This window comes from Panthera pardus, unplaced genomic scaffold, assembly GCF_024362965.1.
Source record: "Panthera pardus isolate Hobbes unplaced genomic scaffold, ASM2436296v1 HiC_scaffold_6, whole genome shotgun sequence".
Taxonomy (NCBI): domain Eukaryota; kingdom Metazoa; phylum Chordata; class Mammalia; order Carnivora; family Felidae; genus Panthera; species Panthera pardus.
Window position 1 is genome coordinate 11,578,129 of NW_026526991.1, and position 24,436 is coordinate 11,602,564.

The window sequence follows — 24,436 nt, forward strand, 5'->3', positions numbered from 1 at the left end:
TGCCAAGAGTGGGGATTTTGAGCCTCTCTCTTTTATCTGCCTCCCCCCCCCCCGCCCCCCACCAACCCCTGGCCAGAGGCAGAAGATTCCCTTTCCTCAGGATCTACTCCTAAGGCCGGAATAGTCTCTCCAGTCCCAGCAGGGCAGCCTCCCCCGCTCCGACCTCAGCCCGCTGGTGTCTGTGAGCGCCTCGCTCGGCCTGGTGTGGATGCCCCAGAACATGCATGTCAGGAAGACAAGGTGTGGACTGACTGCACATCCTCGTGGGGAGGAGGGGACATTCAGACAGGTTTTGTCTGGAAGAACGGAAGAGAAGTTAGCCTGAAGAGAAAGCAGTGGGAGGAGCAGAGTGGGTAGCATGTGCAAAGGTACGGAGGTAGGAAGGTACCTGATCTGTCCAAGGAGGGAGGCTGGGATGCAGGGGGCCGGGTGGGGCCTTGCAGATGGCCACCTTCCTGCTGTGCCCTCACATTGTCTTTGTGCCCATAGATTCCTCGGGTCTCTTTGTCCAAATTTCCCTTTCTTGTAAGGACACCAGTCCAAATGGGCTGCGGCCCGCCCTAATGGCCTCATTTTAAGTTTATCACCTCTGTAAAGACCCATCTCCAAATATAGTCACATTCTAAGGTCCTGGGGGTTAGAGCTTCAACAGGTGAAGTTTGGAGGGGACACACTCAGCCCATAAAAGCCCATTACATAGTTTGATAATAATGGACAACATGGAGGTTCCAGGCCCTGTCCTAAACACAGTTATTAACTCCTTCAATGCTCACATAACCCTAGGGAGTAGGTTCCAGTTTGTGAGTGGGGAAATTGAGGCACAGAGGGCTTTAGTTACGATCCCAGGTCACACAGCTAGGAGGGTGCAGAGCCAGGATGTAGACCCCACAGTCTGGGCGCCCCACTCTTCACTGTCCCCTAGATCCTTACCAGGACCTCAGAGCGGCAACTCACTGCATTCCTGTCACCCAGACCCCCGGAAGTCCCTCAGCTAAGGTCACATCATTAGCCTTTCCCCCACTGTCCCACACTTAGCTATTTTCCGGCTAGAATTTCCGTCCATTATTAACGAGGCTGGAATGAACGAGTTTGAGCGTAGAGCTTCTTTCTTGTTTTCAATTTTATAGGTGCGGGATCCCCAGGGCAGAGAGAGCCTCCTGCTGTAGCTGAGGGCCTGGGAGGCGTGTCCCCAGGGCTGAAACGTGAGCCGGGTTCCCTCCATGCACCCGCACCTCCTAACTGCTGGTTTACTTTGGGGGAGGGGAGGCTGAGCCACAGGAATGTCAGCAGACTTGCCCCACCTCCAGCCCCCTTTTTGTCCAGCCACATCTGCCTTAGAAAGTTTCTGCCACCAGTTATACTCCAAGTAAAATAATAATAATTATTATTTTATTATTATTATTGTTATTATTATTATACAGAAATTTCTAGGCCCCCAATTCTGGCGTTCCTGAGAACTTGAGCCCTTCATATGAGGATCAGGTTGTGGTTATGCATCTAGGACGGGTCCTGGGTCTGGGGTGGGACCTGGGGATGTGCATTTTTAAAGCCCTAGTGATTTGGATGCAGCCGATCCTGGACTTTAAGAAAATGCCCTTGCTGGGCGCCTGGCTGGCTCAGTCGGTTAAGTGTCTGACTTCGGCTCAGGTCGTGATGTCACGGTCCCTGAGTTCGAGCTCCTTGTGGGGCTCCGTGTGGACAGCTCAGAGCCTAGAGCCTGCTTCTGGATTCTGTGTGTGTGTCTCTCTTTCTCTGCACCTCCCTGGCTCACACTCTGTCTCTCTCTCTCTCTAAAAGAAGCATTAAAAAAAATAAAATAAAAAGAAAGGAAGGAAGAAAGAAAGAAAAAGGAGAAGGTCCTTCCTGTGACCAGAGCCCTCTCCAAGCCCATTCTACTGCACCTCTTCCTTGAGCAGCCTTCCATGTCCCTTCCATGTCCCTTCCATGTCCCTTCTATGTCCCTTCCATGTCCCTTCTATGTCCCTTCCATGTCCCCCTTCCCATGGGGCCAGGCACAGAGGAGGAACACAGGAATCTGCAACGTGAATGAATGAATGAATGAATGAAGTATATAACCTTACCAAGGAGTTGTTCTATGCCAGGCCCTGTTCCTGGTCTGGTCCCCATCCTTATTCCACGGCCCAGACCCCATTGCCAGGGTCCCCCTCTCCACACCAAGGAGGACTGGCGGCGCCCCAGCACCTCTGTCACCTGAGGCAACACTGAGTCTCTGAGCCACCAGTGCCCTCCCTCCCCATGAAGCAAGCATATTCATGACTCCCGTGTTCTTTCCCATATTCGCTTTTCCATCTAATGGGGGCCCGGTGGTGTTGAGAGAAGGGAGGAAGGGCCATCGCATCTGGATGAGGAGAGGAAAATGAAAGCCCAGAGAGGGCAGAGGCCTTGCCTGGGGGTCAACTATTTCTAAAAGAGGTGATGAAGGCAGGAAATAGTCCTCCAGGGGTCCCTTCCCCCTGCTCAGTCCCTGGACCCAGGAAAGGCCCTCCTTCCTTCCAAGGCCAGCTCAGGAATAACTACACAGAACAAGTGGCCGCGGTGGGCCTGGCTGCCCAGAGGGCCCGGTGTTTGCTCAGTGCTGGCCCTGACCGCTGAGGCACAGCCAGGCCAAATTCAGGGCTGCAGGGCTCAGGCCACAAGAGCAAGTCTCTTCCCCAGCAAAGGCCTGGGGGACGCCGGGGGTGGGGGGCAGGCCCGGGCATCCCCTCTCCTGGTTTAGCACCCACAGACTCGGGGGACCAGGCAGAGAACTGGCTTCTCTGGACAGCGGCCCAGGAGGATGAGGCCGGCAGGGCCGGGCAGCCTGGGAAGGTGAAGCTATTTGTGCTTCATGAGGCCCAGGCTCCCGCCCTCATCACTCGGGCGGGCTTGGCCTCTGCTGCCTCCTCTCTGGAGGCCGCGTTTCCCAGAACTCTGCTCTCCCCATGTCATGAACCTCAGGGCTAGAAGCCCCCAGAGACCAGTTTCCACCCCCGGGTTTAGAGAGGAAGCCAGGCCCGGCAAGGGGAGGAGGTAGGGGCCGGCGAGGAGTGGCTGAATCAGGAGGAGGTCCTTCAGAACCCCCACTGAGTCATCCCTCCCTTCTCCAGCTGTCCGTCAACCAGCCTGTCGCTGTGTGTGAGCATCCTGTCATCCCCCAGGAGCAGGAGCCCTAGAGGGCGGGGTCGGCCTTCTCCATCTCCAGGCACAGGCGTGGCCATGAGCCTGTGTCAAAGCAAACTGAACTCCTAGCCCTGGATCTGTGTCCTTCTGATGCTCTTGTCCCCCACCCCCCCTTGTGCTGGGAGTCTGGCTTTTGGGAAGTAAGAAAGAGAGTGATTTCTTTTTTTTTTTCTTTTTTAGCTGCCCGGAACTTCTGGCTGGAGAGCGTTGTCTCCTCAGGAGATTCACTAAAAAGCTTGGGGACAATGGGATGTCCCACGAGAAGGGGGGGGGGGGGGGTGTGGTCCTCAGAGACCTGGGTTTGGAATTTGATCCGAAGTGACCAACCATCCTGGTTTGCCTGCCACATAAGGGAGTTGCCTGCAGTCATGGGCTGTGAGGGCTAAAAGTGGGCCACATCTCGACTCTGCCACTCATTGGGTCACCGTGGCTAAGTCACTTCCCCTCTGCATGCCTCGGAAGTTTAGCTGGAAAGTGAGGTCAATAGCCAACCAACATCCCTCTCATGAAGCTCCCAGAAGATTGTGGAGGAAAAGGTGGAATGTGTTACCTCCCAGCAGATGTGGAGTTATTTTCTCACTGTTAGCGGTGGCCCCCCCTGGTGAGGGATCTCCTCCTCCCTCCCCCCACCTCCCGCTGCCTATTATTCACCCGTTCCCTGCCCCACGCTAATCAGCACCTACTACGTGCCAGGCCCTGGATGTGCAAGGGTGGAAAAGAAGAGCCCAGCCCTCACGGAACTCAGAGCGCATGCAGGCGTTAATTGAAATGCAGAAAGAGGAATTTGTTCGGCAACAACTTTTCATGAGCAGCTACTATGTGCCAAGCATCGCCTTGAACGTTGTGCGGACATTATTAGCTCATTGGACCCCCGCAATAACCCGGTGAGGTGAAGATTATTCTATCCCCGTTTTGTACGTGAAGAAATTGAGGCTCGGGAAGGTGAAATAATCAGTAGAGAAGCCAGGGAGAGGACATTAAGAGGAATCTTCTTGAAGGAAGGGTTCATGTCTGTGTGTGTGCCGAGGGAAACAGCTTTCCAGGAGGGAGGGAGCAGCAGGTGCAAACGTTGGGAAGCAGGGACCAGCATGATGCCTCCAGGTACCTGCAAGTTCACCGAGGCCTGCTTATTGAGTGAAGGGTTCATACTTACCCTGCAGGGGCTGTGGAGTAGAGAGGACGTCTGTATGGAGACAAGAGTGGAGGCCAGGTGACCAGTGGGCTGACTTATGCTGGACACTTCTTTTTTTTTTTTTAATTTTCAAAGTTTATTTATTTATTTTGAGAGAGAGAGAGCTGGGAGGGGCAGAAAGAAGGAGAGAGACTCTCAAGCAGACTCTGCACGGCCAGCACAAAGCCCCACCAGGCGCTCGAACTCACTAACCAACCGTGAGATCATGACCTGAGCCGAAATCAAGAGTCGGACGCTCGACCCACGGAGCCACCCGGACGCCCCTGGACACTTCCTATTAGTTTTAAGGTCTTGTCCCTCCAGGAAGGGTTCAGTCAACCATACACGGCCGATGATCAATGGCTAATGTTTAGCCAGGTCCTGGGCTGAGCCGGGGGTTACAGAGACTATTTAGGGCCAGTCGGAAAAGGAGCCCAATTAGCGCAGGCCGGGCCCAGGAGGGCTCACCATCTGAGCGCAAGGTCTGAGCGCTCCAAATCGCAGTCGCTAAAGGTCCTCCTCCCCCAGCTGCCTACCTCCTGCACACCTGCCGCCAGTGGAGGGAAGATGGAAACCCGCCCACAGCCACAGAGCGAGGCGGTCAAGTTCAGCCCCTGTAGGGCGGGTCTCAGCCGAGAGGTGCGCGGCGGGGAACCCCAAAGGGCCTCGGGGGACCTAGGGGCACCCCTGGAGGGACCTCGCCCGAGCAAGAAAAGTCTACCCCGAGGTAGTCGGGCCTCTGGGCGGGGCCGGCAGGATGGGACGCCCCGCCCCTGCCGCGCCCGGCCCCGCCCCGCCGCGCGGAGCCTGGCCTTATAAGGTGAGAGCGGCGCCGCGCTCTCGTCTGGGCCGCTTGTCGTCACCTGCGTCCGCCCGCTCCGCGCCTAGGCCCGCCCGCCAGGGGCACTAGTCCAAGGCCGCGCCAGCCTGCGCCTTCGTACCCAGAAGCGTCGCCCTGCCCGCGCACCTGCGCGGTTCCCAGCCAGCCGTGCCGGAACCGGGTCCCCGCGCGGCGAGGCGCCGCGGGTTGGGGGGCCCGGAAAGTTGGCGTGGGGGGAGGCAGCGCTGGGCTGGGCGCAAGCCGGGGTGGGGGTGGGAGGAAAATCGGCCCCTCTTCGGGACTCCCCAGCCCGCCGGGTGCCTGCTAAACCCGGCTTTGAACTCAACTCTGACAAAGTTAACCGCCCAGTCAGCCTGCGCGGTGTGGCTTAGTAAGAGCCAAGACTCAGCAACCACACGACTCAGATTCCATTTACTAGGTTGCATTCTGGCCTTGGTGGGCTGTGGGCAAGTTCAGCGGTTCTCCTGTGCCTCGGTTTTCTCATCTGTAAAGTGGGGATATATAATGGCTGCTTGCTCGGGGTTGGGGTTGAGCATCAAATGTGTTCATATAAGTGAGCAGTTTTCAGCAGGTTTTGGTGGAGTTGCTAACACCCCAAAGGGCTGCTTCTCAGATGTTGAGACCCAAACGGCCAGAAGTTCAGCCTCGGTCCTGGTCTTCTTTCGCCAGTGTTAGGGGGTTTAGGAGCAGTTTTTAAAAACACGCAGGTATTGGGGCGTCTGGGTGGGTCATTTGGGTGCGCCTATGACTTGATTTCAGCTCCGGTCTGTGATCTCATGGTTTGTGGGATCCAGGCCTGTGTAGGGCTCTTCACTGACAGCACTGAGCCTGCGTGGCTCTTTCTCTCTCTCTCTCTCTGTCTCTCTCTCTCCCCTCCCCTGTTCACACACGCTGTCTCTGTCCCAAAATGAATAGATAAACCTCAAACCCTGAGATTCGTATTTCTCACATTTCCTGAATCCTGGTTAGGGGCAAGGAGAATGCCTTTGGTTAGAATGTCTCTCACACCCCTTAGCAAAGGAGAGACAGGCCTGAGACTGGAAGACAGGAGCAGGAGATAGGAGCTGGGTAAGTTTCATAACATGGCTTTGTTTTGGGGACTTCAGAGTTTCCATTGAGAGTGTAGAATTACTGTTTATGGCACTTGGCTTTCCATACATGGTGGTGACATAATATTCACTTTAATGTTTTTTAGTATGAAAATGTGCAGAAATACACACAAGGGCATAGATCCTTCATAGATTCTTGTAATGTTCGTAAATGAGTGCGTTAAAACAGGAGCTGATTTTCAAAAAAAAATTTTATAAATTTTTTTAACGTTTATTTATCGTTGAGAGACAAGAGTGTGAGCAGCAGGACGGGGGGGGCGGGGGGGGGGGGGTAGACACAGAATCTGAAACAGGCTCCAGGCTCCGAGCAGTCAGCACAGAGCCCAACGCGGGGCTCGAACTCACAAACCGCGAGATCGTGACCTGAGCCGAAGTCGGTCACCTAACCAACCGAGCCACCCAGGCACCCAAAACAGGAGCTGATTTTTAATGAGAAGAATAAGATAAGGGTACAAAGAGTGCCAAGGCAAAGCTCTTGAGTTTGCTAGCAGTGGCTGACGTTTGGCAGGAACCTCCTGGGGACTGGACCCTGCCCCAGCAGGGGACGGTGTGGCTGGAGGAGGTGGGATCTCAGAGCCTGACTGGCCAGCGTCCTCGCGTCGTAGCACGCATCTACAGCACGCAAATGCCTCCACGCCAGCGCACCCCAGCCGGCTGCCTCTAGACTCAAGTCTCCTCGCCTGGGTTACTTCTGCATTTGCTTTCTCAGCTGCCCTCCTGGGCCACAGGCACCCACCCGGCACACCAGAGCCAAAGGAATTTTCTAGACCGCTGAAACTCCTCCATGGCTTCCCCAGTGCCTGCAGGAGAAAGACCCAGACCTTAGCAGGGCTGACGAGCCTTCCACGGTCCGGGGCCCACAGACTGCTCAGCGCCTCTTCCTAGCACTTTCCTCCCACTTTCCTCTCAGGTCAACATGCACCATTTGCAGCTTCCTGAATATTCATTAAGTAAATATTGAATGCGTTAGTATGCGACACCAGAAAGAGAGCTCCACGGTGGTGATGTGCAATGCAGGCAGGGTCCAGCCATCTCTCCTGGAGTTCACTGGCTAGTGGGGGAGTTGTGATACAGTGTTCCCAGCAAGGTGGGGTCCTCTGGCCAATGTCTTCATCTGGGGCTCTTATCTGGGTGGTAATTCACATGCCTGTCTCTTTCACCGGACTGTGAGCTGCTCGAGGGAAGCCATCCTATTCTGGTCGGTCTAGTGTCCCCCGGTCGCTTGCGTGCGTGGTGCCTAGTAGGTACACAGCAATCCTTGGATGACGATTAAAGCAGCGAGCCTCTGCACCAGGACCCCCGCCCCAGAGCAAGTCAACCTTCAATCGATCATTCGTTCATTCATTTTAAGCGAACAGTTCCACCCGCCCACTAAATCAGAGTGTGCCAAGCCGCTGATGGTGGAGCATTTGACTTGCAGGGTGAGAGTGCTGCGCTCCAGCAGACTGTGGGACGGCCAGCAGCGGAAGGGGACAGCCTGCCTGGCCCCCTGTGGGTTGATGGCCAGAGGAAGTGTCATTTCGACAGGGCCTCCCGGAGTGAAGGCAGGGTTGGGCGTGAGGCTGAGAGAAGAGGGAACCTGGAGGACGGAGAGGTGTGCCGGGCGCTGTGCGGTTGCCGGGGTGGGGGCCCCCAGCTGGGTGTGGCCCGAGCCTTTGGTCCGGGTGTGTGAGCAGGGTGCCCAGGCAGACAGGAAGCTCCTTCCGTGCCAGCTGTCTTGCCCCTGCTGGTGAACAAAGGGCACATCGTCTGAGGCAGCGGCTTTTCAAGGTTTTCTGACTGCGACCAGCACGAAGGCACACATTACATCACGACCTGGCACAAAACACAAAATCCAAGCAAGCATTTCATGAGACCGTTTACTACCCGAGACTCACTCTGCTCTTTTCCCATCATTCTTATCCTCGTCCCGGTTATGAAATTCTGAGTCTGACTCACCAAATTAATTTCAAGAGCTACCTGCACTTTGACCTGCACGTTGAAAACCATTGATCCAAGCGTCCTTCCAAAGGGTCTGGTAGTGGCTGGGAGGCCCTTTTTAATGCACAAAGAATTTAAATGCTCAGCATCCTGAGTCCATTCCACAGCCACTTTCTTTGTTCTTACTTCCCTTTTTTTTTTAAAAATGTTTATTTATTTTGGAGAGCGAGTGAGAGCAGAGGAGGGGCAGAGAGAGAGGGAGACACAGAATGCGAAGCAGGCTCCAGGTTCCGAGCCGTCAGCACAGGGCCCGATGCGGGGCTCGAACTCACGAACCGCGAGATCATGACCTGAGCTGAAGTCAGTCACTTAACCGACGGAGCCACCCAGGCGCCCCAACATGGCTCTTTTCACTTGTAAAGCAGCCCAAGAGGGTGGGGTGGGTCCCCCAAACCCCGACCCGTACCCCTACCCTCAGAAGTCTCCACTTGGCAGGGCACCCCGGGTGACTCAGTCAGTTAAGCGTCCGACTCGTGGTTTCAGCCCAGGTCATGATCTCACGGCGTGTGAGTTCGAGCCCCGCATCGGGGCTCTACGCTGACAGCATGGAGCCTGCTTGGGATTCTCTCTCTCCCTTCTCGCTGCCCCTCCCCCACTCATGCCCCCCCCAAATAAATAAAATAAACTTTAAAATAAAAAGACAGAAGTCTCCACTTGGCATCTAGTTCCCCTGGGGCAGGGGCGTGGCCCCAACTCAAGATCCTTGGCCCTCAGGACACTGGAGCCAGAGGAGACCTTCGAGATGGAGTCCAACCCTCTGGTTTTATTTTTCTGGAAACTGAGGCCCAGAGCGGGGAGGAGACTCAGCTGAGTTTCCTCCACAGGAGTCATCTCGGAGTGAGTACTGAGATTCGGGTCTCCCGGCTCCAAATCCAGGGCTCTTTCTTTTCACTGTTGCAGGTGGAGAGTCTGTGGAAGGGGGAGGGGGGCTGGGGAAGGGGCTTGGGGGAAATGTCCTGCCTGGGAGAAGCTGGGCTGTGTGCTTGCAAGGCCCCCCCCCGGGGGACCTGCGTCCTTGCTGTGATCCTGCCACCCTCTTTCTGTGGACCCCGGCCGAGGCACTGCCCTATAAGGAGGGGACAGGACCACAGGAGGTCTCAGAGCCCTTCCTGCTCTGAGCCTGAGCTGCCTGCCTTCTCCTCTCGTGTGCTGGAGGAGGGCCCTCCCTCCCCCAGCATGAGATAAGAGAACACCCTCTCTCCCTCCTGTCCCCAACCCTGAGCTGCCTGGAGCAGTGACAGGGGAGGATAAAGCCTGTGGGAACCTGTCTTCTTCCGGGAACTTGCTGTTTCCCCCCTGGGGGCCTCTGGATTAGGATAGTGGCTTCTAGTCCTTTCTTTCTGGAGACATTGGATATGGTCTGAAATCCAGGCAGAGGGGCCCTCCTCCCCCTGGGCTTGCTGGCTCCTTGAGCTCGTGCATACGCATGATTTGCCTTCTCAGTTCACTCTCCTTTTCCATGTGGGCATCTCCTAACTGGACCCACGTGATTCTTAGGGCAGGATTTCAGACCCTGTATCTGCGATCAAGAGAGTTTACAGTGGGAGGGATTTGGACTTCTCTCCCTAGGGGAGGCAGCATGAGTACTGGGTAAGATCTGGGGTTCTCAAAGGAAAGTGCCTGGGTTCCAGCCCCAGTGCCCTGCTTGGGTAACCTTGGGCTTCATCTGCATTATCTCTATGTGCCCCATGGGGACCCTATCAGATAAATAATATTCATGACCTCCCTGAGGCTCAGGGAGCAAAGGGACTCAGTCAGGCGCCACACCAGAAGGGAAGGAATCTAACTCACGCTCACTGAGGCGACAGGTCTCTGGACCCTCCCTCCCATTCATTCCCCAACTGCCTCCACAACATCCCCACCGGACAGCCTCCCAGCCCCTGTGCCTTAGGGCAGGCTGCTGTACAGAATTCCACAGACTGGAGGGCTGGAAGTCCAAGATCAAGGTGCCAGCAATGTTGGGGCCTTGCTGAGGCCTTCTTCCTGGTTTACACATGGCTGTCTTCTCGTATCATCATTAGCGTTTCCCCTCTTGTTCAGGGGACACTAATCCCATCATGGGGGCTCGCCTCCCGAAGGCCCCACCTCCCATCCCGTCCCATCCCATCCCATCCCATGCGGGCTTCAACACAGGAATCTGGGGGAACACCAACCTCTCTTTTCTCAAGTCTCCAACTAAAGAGACTTTCCCTAGCGGGACAGCAATGGTTCTTGGCCGGCTCCTCCTTCTAGAAAGACCATACGAGGAGGCTGGGATTCTTCAGTTTCAAGCCACAGAGACTGACTCTGCATAACTCAGCAGAATAAAAATGGAGGTGGAGGTGGTTATTGGGACATGTTGGCCACGCCTCTGCAAAGCCGGAAAGGCTGGGTGCCCGCATCTCCTGGGGGTGCTTCTTGCCTGGTGGCTTCTGGGCCTTCTGGCTGGCCGTCCTGAAAGAGATGACTTTAAGGTTAGGAGCGTCTGAGCTCAGCCCCGGGAGTCTCAGACCAGGGTTCTGGCCCACTTCCTCTCCACGGGTTGAGTTCGTGGACCACCTTTCCAGGATGTGGCCATCAGACGCTCTCTCCCCCACGCCCCTGCCCCCGTGTTTCTCATTGGGGTTCAGATTGTCTTGCCTGGTTTGAGTCACAGGCCTGCCCCTGGAGAGGAGGGGCAGGACCTTGTGACTGGCCGTTCTGCCATCACCAGGTGGAACGAGGCAGGGGTGGATCCCCCCAAAGGAAGGGATTGCTATGAACAGAACAAGGAGGGGAATCAGAAGCTCTCCACCCTGGATTCTACCCACCGGCCCTCATCCTGGCCTCCTGCGAATAAATTCCTCTTCCCCTGCTTCCCCTCCCCGCTTCTTCCCGCTTTCCCTCCCTCCTTCAAACACTGATTGAGTGTTTGCTTTGTTTTGGGCACATTGCTAGGCCCTGGGAATTAAAAGATAAGTCAGACCCAGGGCCAGCCCTAGGGAACCCATCTGATCCTGATCAGCATACACTGCTGATTAGCCACGGCAAGGCCAAGTCAGGCATTACCAATCGACCACAGCACACTTTCCCCGGGAGCCTGGGCTCAGCCTCAGGATGCTCTGCACAGAGCTCGGGGCAGCCAATTCTCATCAACTGGAGTCCCATGATAGGGAAACCTTTTGCTGTGCCCGGCCCCAACCCCACCCCTTTCCCATAACAATTCCAACATTTAAAACCAGCAGAATTCCCCTCTGCTCACTCCCAGGGTCATTTCTTCGCCACGGTGGGGGTGGGGTGGGAGGGGGAGAGAATGGTATTGGTGTGTTCAGTTCCCGACCCCAGTTGGCTGTTGAGTCAACTTTGTGGTTAGGAGTCTGAGCGCAGTTCCTGTAGACAGAAAGACTACGTTTGGATCTTATCACTGTACCCTTCTGAGCCTCTGGTTCGGGATGAATTTTCTATGACTCCCACAACCAGTGACCACAAATTTCGTGGCCTAAAATAGGCCAAATTTGTTATCTCGCACTCACGGAGGTCAGAAATTCACAGTGAATCTGATGGAGCTAACATCTAAGCGTTGGGGGCGCCTGGGTGGCTCGGCCCGTTGTGTCTGACTTCGGCTCAGGTCATGATCTCATGGTGCGTGAGTTCGAGTCCCGCATCAAACAGTGGGCTGTTAGCCAGAGCCCGCTTCGGATCCTCTGTCCCCTGTCTCTCGGCCCCTCCCCTGCTCGTTCCCTCTCTCTCTCTGGCTCTCAAAAATAAACATTAAAGAAAAAAAAAAGCGAAAATCAAAGCATCAGCGGAGTTGTAGTCTCTCTGGAGGCTCCGAGTGAGAGAATCAATTTCCTTGCCTTTTTCAGGCTCCTGGAGGCCATCCCCACACCTGGCTGGCAGTCCCACCCTCATCACCCCAAATCTCTGCTTCTGTCCCACCTCCTTTCTGACTCTCTGACTGCTGTGGTCTGCAGTTTCTGTCCCCCTCAAAATCATACGTTGCAATGCCAACCCCCAAAGATGACGGGCTTCTGGAGGCGGGGCCTTTGCAAGGCGCTTGGGTCAGGAAGGCAGAGCCCTCACTAACCGGATCAGAGCCCTTGTAAAAGAGGCTCCGGAGAGCTCCCTGGCTCCGTCCCTCCCACCAGGTGAGCACACCTGGAGAAAGTGTCAGCTGTGGATCCGGAAGAGGAACCGTAGCAGAAAGTGAAAGTGCCAGCACCTTGATCTTAGACTTCCTGCCTTCAGAACTGTGAGGGAAAAAAAAAAAAAAAAATTCCTGTCGTTTACAAGCCAGGCAGTGTGTGGGGTTTGGTTTTAACAGCCTGACTAGATGGCGACCTTGACCTTCTACTTCTCTGTTATTGGGGCCTTTGTGACTACTCCAGGCTAACTTGGGTAACCCAGGATAGTGTCCCCACCTGGAGATCCATATCAAAACCACATCTACAAAGTCCCTCCTGCCATGTTGGGGAATGGTCATAGCTTCTGGGGCTTGGAATGTGGACACCCCTGGGGGCCGTTATTCTGTCTGCCACAGGTTCCTGTACCCGTAACATGGGGTATCGATAACCCACCTCAGAGACCCGTGGGGAGACCTATTATGTGAGACAATTCGTGAGAGGCGCTGGGCACAGTGCCCAGCAGTTGCCCCCGGGCGCTTAGAGGAAGACTTTGACATTCCCAGAAGCAGTCGTTGGAGAGAGCCCAGCATCCCGCTCCCTGACCTTGGCCCTATATCCCCCCTTTTCTCATCCTTCCGGGCACCCTCTGTCCAACCCTGACGACGGGGGCGTGAAATCCCTGCAAAATGTCAAGTTTGTACTTGTCTTTCCGAGGCTCTGCTCTGTATCACCGCCGCCCCCCCGCCCCCAGCCCCCACCTCTAGGCTTTCATAGCGATCACCTGCTTTTTTTTTAAATTTTTTTTTTTAACGTTTATTTATTTTTGAGACAGAGAGAGACAGAGCCTGGACAGGGGAGGGTCAGAGAGAGAGAGAGGGAGACACAGAATCTGAAACAGACTCCAGGCTCCGAGCGGTCAGCACAGAGCCCGACGCGGGGCTTGAACTCACGGACCGCGAGATCGTGACCCGAGCCGAAGTCGGCCGCTTAACCGACCGAGCCCCCCAGGCGCCCCACGATCACCTGCTTTTTATAGAGAAGCGGTACCAGCACAAGCAGCAGCAGAACCACGGAACTTGTCAGGGCAGTTAGTAGTTACTAGTTAGTTAGTAGTTAGTTAGTAAGTAGTTAGTTAGTGGTTAGTAGTTAGTTGGTTAGTAGTTAGTTAGTTAGTTAGTAGTTAGTTAGTTAGTTAGTAGTTAGTTAGTAGTTAGTTAGGTAGTTAGTAGTTAGTTTCCCCCAAACAAAAGCAGAAGGTCTGGGGTGGGGCCATGCAGTCTGAGTTTTCGGGGGCCCTGCAAAGGATGCCAATGCCCCCTTAAGCTTGAGAACCCTGGGATGGAGCATCTCAAGCACCCTCACCTGCCCGGTGGACACAAGGGGGCCCTGAGGCACGGGCGTGGTTGTGAGGCTCAGGGAGGTGAGTGGGAGGCTCAGCCCGTGCAGGTAGGAGAAGGTAGAGCGCAGGTCGGAACCTGAGCGGGGCTGGTGTTCTTTCTACATCACCGTGCACCTCCACCCTTGGGCACCGCCCCCACAATGCCACCTGGACACGGGGGCCCGGCGCCCAAGCGCTCCAGGGGAAGCTCTACCCAGCCACTCCCAGGGCACAGCCCAAGCCCAGGGACCTCTCTCTCTTCACCTGTCGTGTGTCATTCTGGGCAGGGCCCTGCGTTCAGCCCCAGTCTGAGGCTCTGATAACTAACTTATACTCGAGTAGAAATGGCTGATAGCGCCGTCAGGGGTTACGTGCTCCTTTTCGGGGGCTGCCTGTGGTAAACAGGAAGGAAGAGAGTTCACGGTGGGATTTCACCTGGTCAGGCATGTCTGGAGGCATCATGTGCGTGTTTGGGTGCGAGGGCTACGGACTTCCCAAATGCAGGCAGAATGGTGTGGAAACAGTACGGGGCGCTGCTATGGCTAGGTCATGATCATCACTGCCTAGCGACCTCGGGTAAATCATTTCATTTCCCTAAGCCATCATTTTCTTTCCTGGAAACGGGGATGATGCCTGCACAGGGTTCCACTGGGATAACCTTGAGCAGGTGGCCCTTTCCTCTCTAGATTGTTCTGGCAGGTTGCCGTGAGCTGAGCCCAACCGGGCAGAGTCGCCCCACCTTACAAAGTCGGCAGGTCCCTTCCTGGGACCACCTGCCAGAGGGGATGGCCGGGGTCAGAGTGCCTAGCATCCCTGCTTCTGGAAGGCTTCTCTGATGCGAGCCTGAGCCCTGAGCTCTGGTTGTGTAGAGAGCCCTGGACTGGCAGTCAGGGGCCCGGGGTCTGGTCCTGGCTTTGCAGCTGACTTACTGTGTGACCTGCCCGATTCCCTGTCCCTCTCTGGGCCTGTGGCCTTGCCTGGAGGATGAGTGAGATGTGCAAAGGCCCTTCCCACCCCAGCTTGGTCACCCTCCCCTGGATCCCTTGGCAGCCCTGCCTGTCCTCCTGGATATGGCAGCGAAGGCATCCCGCTGACTTGTTCCCACAGCCTATGAGATGTGCCATGTTCTCCCCCGCATGAGGGAAGGGCCCTGTGTTTGTGCCTCCTCGTCCTGCCTTCAGCCTTGCACCAAGCACTGAGCTCTACGTACTGTTGTGCTCAAGAAAGACCTGCTGATACATTTCCAGCGACCTTGGCTTTGCCCAGGTTATTTCGAGAGAGAGAGACAGACAGCAAGCAGGGGAGGGGCAGGGAGAGAGGGAGAGAGAGAATCCCAAGCAGGCTCCGCACTGTCATCACAGAACCCCACGTGGGGCTCGAACCCATGAGCCGTGAGATGATGACCTGAGCCGAAATCAAGAGTCGGACACCTAACCGACCCGAGCCACCTGGGTGCCCCCAGGAGAGTATTTTTCTTTCAAGGTGCCATCTCCTCCAGGAAGCCTTCCCAGATGCCACCTCCCTGCAACACACCTACAACTGATCCTCCCACCCTTCTCCCCTGGCTCCAGCCATCCCTCCCTTTCAGATTCGTTCTTAGAACAGTGACTGGCACACCCAATGTGGGGGGCGGCGGGGTTGAATCCACTGGGATTATGGTCTAAGGGGAGAGACAGAAGAAAGAGAGAGAGAGAGATGAAGAGAGAGGCCAGTCTTTGCAGGGATGGGGGGGAGGAGACACATCTGGAAGGGGCTCTGCCTCAGGAAGGCAGATGGCAAACAGCTGGCTGGGGGTGGCTGTGACTCACCCCACCCCTGCAGGCTGGGGGATGCTGACGACAGGCTGAGACGAGTCCAAAGGCCTAAAGGAATTTTGATAAGGGTAACACAAGCCCTGGAGTATTTCTAGAATGCAGGAGGTCAAGGGTGCGGGGAGCAGGGTCGGAGCAAAACTGCCGGCTTATGTTACTTATTTATTTATTATTATTATGTGGGGTTTTTTTTTTTCCTGGATAAAAAATTCACATGGCACAAAATTCAAAAAGTGCAAAGGGGACACAGTGAAAAGTCTTTCCTCTTCCCCTTCCTGCCATCCAGTTCCTCTCCCCAGAAGGCCTGTGTTTCCAGGGGCTTCTGCATTCTTTTCTTTTCTTCTCTTTCTCATACAGGGACGCATAATAGCCACACTTTTCCTCACTTTCCTTTTTCCCTTCACGTGTCCTTGACAGCATGTCATATCGGCACCTAAAGAGCTTCCTCTTTTTTTTTTTTTTTTTTTTTTTAATTTGTCTGTGTTTAGGGTTGCCAGATAAAGTACAGGATTCTCGGTTGAATTTGAATTATTTGAACTTCCGATCAAGAAAAATTAACTTTTCAGTAGAAGTTTGTCTCATGCAACATTTGGGACATACTTACACTAAAAAACAAAAACAAAAACCCTACTTGTTTTCTAATCTGAAATTCACATTTAACCAGGCATCCCGTGGTTTCGTTTGTCCAATCTTGCAGTATTTCATGGGGATTCCTTATAACTAAGTCTTTGGGGGGCACCTGGGTGGCTCAGTTGGTTAAGCGACCGACTCCGGCCCAGGTCATGATCTTGCAGTTCGTGAGTTCGAACCCCGCGTCGGGCTGTGTGCGGACAGCTCAGAGCCTGGAGCCTGCTTTGAATTCTGTGTGTCTCTTTCTCTCTGCCCCTCCACTTCTCACGCTCTGTGTCTCTCTGTCTCTCAATAACAAATAAACGTTAAAAAAAAAAATTTTTTTTTTAAAGTCTTTGGAAGCTTCAGGAATCGGACACCTGGGACCTGGTGGGCATCCACCCCCTGGACTTTGAAGGTCCAGCACTAGATTTCCATCTCCAGGCCCCCATTGCCAAGATGAGAAATGAAAGCCTCTCCGAGTCATCTGATCCACCTCCCCTTGTCTGAGGCCCAGAGAGGGAAATGACTCACACAAGATCACACAGCCAGTCGGGGCAGAATGGGGCTAGGCCATTTCCGTCTCCCGTCTCCAGACGGTTTTTTTCTCAGGCTGCTTAGCGTGACATACTCACGGGGGTCATGAGTTGTAAGCCTAAGCTTTTGGAACATGCACAGACACTTGGGAAGCCAGAAACCAAGGGCTCCAAGTTCTGTGGGGAGAGGCGGGCCCACAAAACCCTGGGGAGCCCTGCTCCCTGGCAGGGGGGTTTCCAGTATGGGTCCAATCCCCACAACACCTGGCTAATGGCAACAATAATAATAATAATAATAATAATAGCTGTCACTGTCAGATACATACACTGTGTTGGGTGTTCAACCAACTTGTCCCTTTTGAGTCCTATAGTGGTCCTGCATGATGAGTCAGAGCAGTCCTGTCCCCACAGCTGGACACTAAGGCCCGGAAAAGGTAACTAATCTCATCATTCGCCAAGATCCCCCAACCGTGAAGTGACAATGCTGGGGTTTTAACCCAGATATGTTTTGTTGTTGTTGTTGTGTTTTTTGTTTTTTAATTTTTTTAATGTTTTATTTATTTTTGAGAAAGAGACAGAGTGTGAGCGGGGGAGGCGCAGAGAGAGAGGGAGACACAGAATCTGAAACAGGCTCCAGGCTCTGGGCTGTCAGCACAGAGCCCGACGCGGGGCGTGAACCCACGAACCGTGAGATCATGACCTGAGTCGAAGTCTGATGCTTAACCGACTGAGCCACCCAGGCACCCCAACCCAGATGTGTCTGACGCTAAGGCTCAAATCCTTTGCACCGGGATTATGAACACTTATCGATATATTTGTGCCAGTTTTTTCAGGTGAGAAAGCAGAGTACTTGTGACAAGCCCTTTCCCTGAGCCCACTTTGGTTTTGCAAGGGCCCAAAGCGGGAACAGACTTCTGGTCCCTGTGGTCCACAGGATGAAGGCCAAACTCTCACTGGTCCCTTCCTTGACCTTTGATGATGGCCATGAGTCTTCCTTGCCTGTTTCTCCAGGCTTGTCCCCTGCCTCTGGGCACCTCCCCTTCCTTGCCTCCAAACTTCCACGCTTCGACGCTGCGGTCAAGTGGAAAAAGTCAGGTGGAAGAACTAGGGACTCCAGGGACAAGTAGTTACCTGCTGTGTGACCTTGGGCAAGTCACTTAACCTGAGTCTCCCTTTCCTCAGCTGTAAAGTGAAGTTATGTCTAAGTCTCAGCCTGGTGCCTGCCCACCTCACTGGAGACTAATTAATATGCATCGTTGGAAGGAAGGAAGAAAGGGGGTACTTCTGGTGTTCCCACCGTATGCTAGACCCTGTAGGCGACACTTGGGACCCTGGTGAATGGGCCGGCCCAGTAGCTGCTTTCCTGGAGATCTTTCTCGAAGGGCTGCGGATGTGGTTAATTGCAGCAGGAGGTTAAGTAACTGGGGCTTTGTCACTTAGGGCAGGATTTTCCCCAAGCCTATGCCCTTTGACCAGGAACCAGGGCACAGAGTTACCCTAATCTGAGTTGCCCCCGGTCCACTCAGCTTCAATGGTCAGAGCCTGGCTTCGCCCCCAGGGTCTGCTTTTCCAGGCCACCTGGCTCTCCCTTGAGACCGAGACTGGGACACTTGGAGAAGGCTGGGGGAGGGGGGGGGCGGGGGAGAAGGGGGGGAGGCGGGGCCTAGGCCTCCACTTGGCTCCGCCCATGCTCAGGTGTGCGCCAGCCTGGTCGGGGAGAAGCTGGCTGGGCCTCTCTCCTCCCGGGTCCGGGTACACATCCCGGTAGCTGGTCCGACTCGAGCTCCGCCCTGCCAGCTTCTCAAACTCGCTACAGCGCCCGGCACAGCCGCCACCCTCCGGGAGCCGAAGCGGGAAGCTGGAAGGCGGCTCCGAGCACTGAACCGGAGGCCCGCCCAACGGTTCCTTCAAGCCTCCATTGTTTTCTTAAGAAACCTTGTGAATTTTGCATTCCACTCCCTAGCAGATCTGTGTTTGTTTTAATATAACGTGATTCCACCCCCCCCCTCCCCGCCCCGGGAGGATTTTATATATGTGTATAAAATCATGATTCCCTCTCTTCCTGCCATGAAGGTCACAGTAAATCTGACTGCAGAGAGCATGCCATTCCTAACCATGGCCCAGCAGTGTCCCCACCGATCCCTGTGGGGATGGCCCCCCACAGGACACTCTTATCCCTGAGTACCGCCTTCCCTTCCTCCCTTCTCAGATCTGACCCCTATCAAGTCACTATAGCCCATCCATCTGTTTCTGTGACTGCCTCAGCTTAGACAGCGGCCCCCAGGCCCCAGCCCAGGCTCGGGCCAGTCTGTTGACCACCTAGAAAACAGCTCATGAAGGAATGGGCAGGGTGGTGGCCGTGTGTGTGTGTGTGTGTGTGTGTGTGTGTGTGTGTGGAGGGGCTGTGGGCAGAATACTGGCCTCCCAGTGAAGGCCACATCCTAATCCCCGACACCTGTGAATACATTACCTTAAATGGGCAAAAGGAACTTTCCAGGTGTGGGTGAGTTCGGGCTGGGGAGCTGGGGGAAGTTCCGCCTGCCCTTCCTGAAGGCCTGCCTTGCAGATTTCGGACTTGCCTTGCCTTACAGTCAGTTAATCAATCGTAAGTTCCTTACAGTCAACCAATCGTTCAGGATATATGTGCCCTACTGGTTCCCTTCCTCTGGTTGAGCCCCGAGGCCAACAGGACCCAAGGGAAATTGGCCTCTGGGGTCTGTATGTGGGAGACCACTCAGAATGGGGTCATGGTGGGCAGAGGAGAGCCAGCTCAGGAAGCGTCTAGAAGGTCGGGTGCCCCTCAGCTGGGGTCTGTCGGGCCCAGGTCCCCAGGGATGGGTGGAGCTAGGGTGCAGTCCCCACAGGAGTTGGGGGGCGGGCGGCAGAGCTAGGGAGGGGCCGCGGGGAAGAACAAGGCCTGGAACAGGCCTGGGAGGAGGGTGAGGTTTCCCGGGGGATGGGGAGAAAGCAGGCCTACAGGGGCTGGAAGAGAAAGGCCAGGCTGTGAGATCACACCCCGGGCCTGGGGACACAGCAGGAGGCCCACCCCTCCTGGGGCACACTGTCCCTCCCTGGGGATGCTGGCGAGCTGTCTGGCACCTAATAGTCACTGAACAAATCAGAGGAGACCAGGCCTGGCCAACAGGCATTTGACAACATCTGAGAACACAGAACGGGAGGGAAGGGGGGCAGGGCCAGGAGGTGGGTGCCTGGGGGGAGGGGGGAAGCCCACCCACACGCCTGGTTCACACCCCTTGGGAGCTGCTGCCAGGGGGGGGGGGGCGTGGGAGGGAGAGTTCTGTTCCTGCCTCCCTCCCTCCATCCACCCCCTTGGGTAACTTTCCTTTTTAAGAGCAGGCCCCTCCTCCCCATAGGGTAATCAGAGCCAGGATATCTGCCCCCAGTTCAGACTTCCATTTCCCCTCAGACCTCTCCTGGGCCGTGGTTTTAGCAAACAATTTGGATCCTTCTAGAGCCTGGGATAGGAGGCCTTGACCCCTTCCTTCTTAGTGGTGCTAAGAAATGCTCCGCATTCCTGAGTCAAGAGGCCGGGGCCCATTCTTCTCCCTTAGCACAGGGGCAGACCCAGAGGAGCAAAATGAAGTCTGAACCCAGACACCCCTCCCGGGCTCCCAGCTCCTTCTGCCAGCGCCCGCTGAGGTGCTGTCCCACAGCCACTCAAGTCCGCACAGAGCCATCTGGGGGCTGGTGAGCTGAGACCCAGTCCTTAGGCCCTGGGGCAGGAATGTGGGAGAACAAATTCCTGGGGCTTCCCGCCCTGGAGGCTGGGCTCCTGTCTTCAGAGCTGCCCAGAGGAGGGCCCTGCCTAATTCCTGTGAGTCTCCGCCCGATGCCCAGCCCAGCCTGGCACTGAGGAGGCTCTCCATATGAATTTATTGTTGAGGGAGGGAGAGCAGGACAGGTCAAGGGGGGGCGAGATCCTAATCGGCCACCAAGAAGCCATTCCTCCCACCCCTTCCCCTGTCTCTCCCGCACTCCCTTCTCTGCTTTTGGGTGTGGTGCGCCCTGCCCCCTCCACTCCCCTAGATTAAAAATCCCCAAGAAGGTAGAGCTCACATCTAAACCCTCTGCATGTCCCTCCAGAGCACTAACTTCATGTTGGTGTGATCTTGACCTCAATCTCTTTATCTGTAAAATGGGTTCACAACACTACTCCCCCCCGCCCTGGGTTGTTGGGGAGATTAAAATGAGATGGGGCATGTTAAAGCCCATGGTAAACAGAAAAATGGCCCCCCGAAGATGGTCATCCAGATGATCTAATCCCTGGAACCTGTAAATAGTTAGGCTTCCTGCAAAGGGGCATTCAAGTTGCAGAGGTAGTTAAGGTTTCGCATTAGTTGACCTTAAAACAGGGAGATTATCCTGGATTACCCGGTGTAATCCCTTAAGGGAGGGGGAGAGGGAGAAGCGGAGGGAGGGGCCGTGAACCAAGGAGTGTGAGCAGCCTCCAGAAGCTGGAAAGTGCCGTCGTCCCCCCCTCAGAGCCTCCGGAAGGAACAGAGCCCTGCTGACACCTTGATGTTGTGCAGTGAGGTCAGTGCTGGACTTCTGGCCCCTGCGGCTGTGAGATAATCCGCGTGTGCGGTTTGAAGCCGGGCTCCTGGTCCTGTGCTGGCTCCTTTCCTGTCTCCAGGGCCTTTAGTCCCCCATCCTTTCTGCACCCCTGCAATAAGCAGGCCTTTTACCCCTATTTCATACATGATGAGACGGGCTGGGAGGGGTCGCGTGACATGTCCAAGGTCACGCGTGCGGCAGGGTGGAAATGGAATCAGAAACCAGGCCTCTGACTCTGGCCCCTGGATGCTGACGCACCACAGGGCCTCTCCTAAGGGTCGCCCAGGGGATGTAAAAGTATATTAATGGCTGTGCAAATCCACAGGGGTGGTTCTTATCCTCCCTGGCTGGCCAGAAGCCCCTGCCTCTGCAGAGACCTCTCTCTTTCCCCCCCAAACTTCAGTTCTTGCCAACCCCCATCCCCCAGCTCCTTGCCCTGTGTCCTTCTGTCTTTCCGGAAGGGAACTGGACTGTGGCCTTTGACACTTGTCTCCATCGCCCCCCAACCTTTGCAGTGCTAACACCCAGGAACAGTGAACACGGGGTTCTCCTTTCCTGCTCATCAGGCCGCAGCCCAGCCCCCTACCCTCTACCCTCCCGGGAAAGGCTGTCCTCAGAGCTCCTCAAAAGGGAGATACTCTATCCCCGCACAGGCTGTGTGAGTGGACAGAGTGGGAGGGAAGCTGGGTCCCCCGTGGCCAGCTGACAGGTCAGAGGGGAAACTGCACTTCCTGCTGGGCCCCCGGGGAGTCTTGTGTCTCCTAGAGGCCAGCTGGGTCCTTGCCTGAACTCCCGGAGGAGAGAGGGCAGGGAAAGGAGGAGGGAGGCAGGGAGAGGAGGAAGGACGAGGCAGAGGGAGAGGAGAGAGAGAGCCAGAGACAGAAAGAAACAGAAGCGAGAGGGTCAGATGCAGAGAGAAAGAAGCAAGAGAAAAAGAGACAGAGAAACAGGAGAGGGAGAGCAAGTCAGACACCCAGAGACAGAACAGTAAGTATGAGAGTTCGAGAAAGAGGCCCAGACAAACGGAAACAGACCGGGCAGGCCAGGCCCAGACAGGCCACCTGGGATACCTGGACCTCGCAGACTTTCTCTGGGTTTTCTGTGTGTCTGTGCCCGGAAGCCGTAAAGCTCTGGAGAATTACTGGGACAGCCTGTTTGAAAGTTCCTGGCGTACCGTGGGGGCCAGTACAGGGTCGTGAACCTCATTCCTTTTATCCGCGTCTTGACAACCTTGCATTTTGATCCAAAAGCGTTTTTTTGGATCAGTTTTGTTTAGTGTATACTATGTGCCAACAAGAGAGAGGTGTTTTATTTTTATTTTTTAGTTTATTTACTTATTTTGAGACACACACACACACACACAGAGAGAGAGAGAGAGAGAGAGAATGCATGAGGAGCAGAGAGAGGAAGAGAGAGTTCCAAGCAGGCTCCGCACTGGCAGCGTAGAGCCCGATGTGGGGCTCGAACACACACGCCGTATCATGACCTGAGCCGAAATCAAGAGACTCGTGCTTGACCGACTGAGCCACCCAGGCACCCCTGAAGCACTTTTTAAAAACCTTTCTCTTGGGGCGCCCCACGCAGGCCCAGGTCATGATCTCATGGTTCGTGAGTTTGAGCCCCATGTCACTGACAGTGCAGAGCAGGCTTGGGATTCTCCCTCCCTCCTTCTGTCTCTGCCTCTCTCTCTCTCTCTCTCAATAAATAAACTTAAACGTTTTATAAATAAATAAAGTGCGTCAAATCGTGCTCGAGTATCACAACTCACACTCAAGATGCTAAAGAACGCTGGAAGAGGATAAAACCAAAGGGTAAGTTGGGAGAGTGGTGTAGCAGGCAGAAGCCATCCGGTGTGGGTAGGGAAGGCTTCCTTGAGGAGAGAAGTTACTGAATTTTACCTGTAAAGATGAGTGTATTAATCGAGACTTTCTCTTTTGCAAGGGACTCAATTGGCTTAGAGAAATAATAAGATAAAATTTATTGACTCACATGAGTGGAACGTCCAGGGGTAGATGACCAGTTTCAGGCATGGCTGGATCCAGGTGCTCAAGTGAGCAGTATCACGAAGGCTTTGTCTCGGTCCACATCTACCTCTGCTTTCCTCCCATTGGCTCCATTCCAAAGTGGGGTTTTTTCTGCACAGTGACAACGCACATTTATGGGGCACCTGGGTGGCTCAGTCGGTTAAGTGCCGACCTCGGCTCAGGTCACGATCTCGCGCTTCCTGAGATCGAGCCCCACGTTGGGCTCTGTGCTGACAGCTCGGAGCCTGGAACCTGCTTTGGATTCTGTCTGTCTGTCTGTCTGTCTCTCTCTCTCTGCCTCTCCCCCACTCGCACTGTCTCTTTCTCTAAAATAAACATTAAAAAAAAAAAGAATGAAAAACAATTCTTAAAAAAAAAAAAACACGTATTTATGAACTTACAGTTTCTGTGGCTCGGGAATATGGGCTCGGCTTAAATACCAGCCCGGGTCTCACAAGGTGACAAAGTGTTGGCAGGAGCTGTAGTCTCAGCTGAGGCTTGACCGGGGAAGAGTCTACTTCTAAGCTCCCACAATTGCTGGCAGAATTCAGTTCCTCGCTGTGATCAGACCAAGCGCCTCATTTCCCTGCTGGGTGTCGGGGGCGAGCCTCCCTCCGTTCCTTCCCCAGCATGGCTCTCTGCCTCGTCAAAGCCAGCAAGGGAGACGGAGCCTCTTCACGAGAAGGAGGTATATAACAGAGTCACATACGCGTGACTATGTACACCCCGTCCCGTTTGCCACAGTCGGTTGGTTAGAAGCAAATCATAGCCCTGTCCGCACTCCAGGGGAGGGGATCACACAAGGGTGTGAACGCCAGGAGGAAGGATCGTGGGGCTGCCCTAGAGTTCAGAGTTCAGCCGCCGCAGACACTGAGCAGCGGCCCAGGGTTGAGAGTCAAGTTCAGTAGACAGAGGATACTCAGGAATACACACACGGGCCCTGATGACAGGTTGCTCTGCTCTTACACCATGAGCTCGGAAGGGTAAGAAATCCCGTCTTGCTATTTGTGAGTTTCCTCGGTGGCCTGCCCAGCTCCTGGCACATAGTAGGCCCTTCGCGATACCACGTTGGATTGAATGGTTGAACTAGACGACATACCCAGACTCTCATTCATTCATTCATTCGCCAACTCGTTAATC

At 54.9% G+C, this 24,436-nt stretch overlaps 1 long non-coding RNA gene across 1 annotated transcript; it reads right to left on the reverse strand.

Annotated features, from left to right (window-relative positions):
* Positions 1-6,560: 6,560 nt before the first annotated feature.
* On the reverse strand, positions 6,561-24,168 carry LOC128774982 (uncharacterized). Its single transcript, XR_008419572.1, has 3 exons — positions 23,698-24,168; positions 10,435-10,714; positions 6,561-8,116 (listed from the first exon to the last, which is right to left on the reverse strand). It is a non-coding gene; the product is annotated as an uncharacterized LOC128774982 (long non-coding RNA).
* Between the last annotated feature and the right edge of the window lie 268 nt (positions 24,169-24,436).